This window comes from Belonocnema kinseyi, chromosome 9 (assembly GCF_010883055.1).
Source record: "Belonocnema kinseyi isolate 2016_QV_RU_SX_M_011 chromosome 9, B_treatae_v1, whole genome shotgun sequence".
NCBI classification, from domain to species: domain Eukaryota; kingdom Metazoa; phylum Arthropoda; class Insecta; order Hymenoptera; family Cynipidae; genus Belonocnema; species Belonocnema kinseyi.
The window spans coordinates 107,862,331-107,864,433 of NC_046665.1; positions in this window are offsets into that span (position 1 = coordinate 107,862,331).

The following is a 2,103-nucleotide window of genomic DNA, read 5'->3' on the forward strand; positions in this document are numbered from 1 at the left end:
GGCTCTTTTTTTAAAGTATCATTTTCTTCTTGTCCTATTTTTAAACAGAATAACTTCATTCTGGTATTTTTAATAAAAAACAAATGATCTGGATTAATCCATCACCAAAAAGTGTCTTTACTCTGTGTCTATATTGCAGTAAATAAGAACGACTGGCAGTCGGATACCTGGACCTGGCACGAAGAGAAGGCTTTTTAGAAGAAGAAGAAGATCTGCGACAAGGCACAAAGGAGTCAGTTTCAAGGGAAAAGAAGAGAATGACCAAATTCGTTAATTTTTAATTTAAACAGACATTTAGTTTTAAATTCCATTCTTCACAATCAGAATTACAATTATTTTCCTAAACTTACGTTTCACGTTACAAATGCTCTGTTTCAAGTCAGAAATATATTTATTTACACAATTTTCTATTATAATTCAGAAATAGTATAAAACTGTTCAGGCTATAAGCTCACACTAAAAATTCATCATTTTACTTAAAGTATAATCACTTTAGATAAACATTGAAACCATTTTGTTAAGAATTAATTCTTTTCGCTAATGATTTGATTAAAAATTTATGTAAGATTTAAAAATTCGTCTTTTCAATCAAGAATAATTAGCCAAAATATTTTTAATTGAATTTCGAATATAAAATAATGCTTAGTCTCCCACAATACACGTAGTTCAAACCCAGGACACATAGAGTTCTATTTAAAAATGGTACTTTTGTGTTATATTGAACCATTTTTGACCTAAAAATAAATTTTTTTTATTGAAATATCTACTATTACATTTTTTCTTAAGAATTAACGTTCCTTAATTATGAATTTTATGATTTCAATACAACTTTTTTTTTTAATTAATAAGTATATCAAAAACTTATCCTTTTCAGTAGAATATTCAACTTTTTTATCAAAAATGCTCTTTTGTGTAGGAACATTAATTGTCACAGCTGAAAATGTCCTGGATTTGATTTAATTTTAGATTGCAAAAAGATTATTTTATTGAAAATTAAACAGTTTTGTCCAAAAGTTATACAATATGGTTTGAAATTCAAAATTTTTATGAAAAATTCGTTTTTTAGGTTAAATTAAAATTTTTCTTATTGCAAAATAATTTTTTTTATTCAAGTTATCAACTCTTGCATTTTTATTGGAGAATTATTCATTATTTTTGTTTAGAAATTTAATTGTAATGTTTATTGTGGAAGAAGGTTTGGCAATTATTTAAAGGATTAATAATCATAAAAAATATCACTCTTAGTATTCATTATCTGTGCGATTAATTTTAGAAAATAACAACTTTTAACGATCTGAAGGATGAACAAATTGTTAAAAGAAATGAAAATCTCGTTAATAATTGCCAAATATATTCTTTTGGAAACATCATTATTGAAATTTAAACAATTAAATTTATAATGTAAACAAATTAAAGTTTCTTTAAAAATATTTAGAAGCCTGTAACTTGTGGAATATGAAGAATTAATTACGAAAATGTTAAAGAAAAAAACTACCTTATTCAGCATTAATTCTACATAAAAGTATTATATTGCATTTTTAAAGCATTTTTGCTTACAACATTAGGGGTCTGAAGGGGGGCGTCAGAATCAAAAGTTTCCTGATTTTTCATTCCCGAAAACGAAAATTCGCGATTTTTGTTGTCTTTTTTTTTCCTAGAAAATGAACTTTCATGTTTAAAGGTTCATTTTTTCGGTTAAAACTTCAACTATTTTGTTAAAAGTCCATCTTTTCGGGTAGAAATAAAGAAATAAATTTGAATCCTCATATTTTGCTCTTACATTACGAGGAAATTAACTTAAATTTTTAGACAATTATGCGCTACTACTTTTGTTTGAAAGTACTTCGAGATTGGGAAACTCGTGCCTAAGGGAGTTTCCCTTATTTCTTGTGCTGTCATTTCTTCAATTTTGCCGCTCCACATGGTTATCTTTACCCGTTTATGTAAGCCAAATATCACTGCATATATTCCGCGAAGAATTGTATTATTTCGCTCTAATAATGCAAATACTTCGCCATTGGACGTTGATAATACAGTTTGAATTCCAGTTGGCATGGGCCGAAGCATTTGATTTTTTTCTTTTACTCGAATTGGTGCGTCACA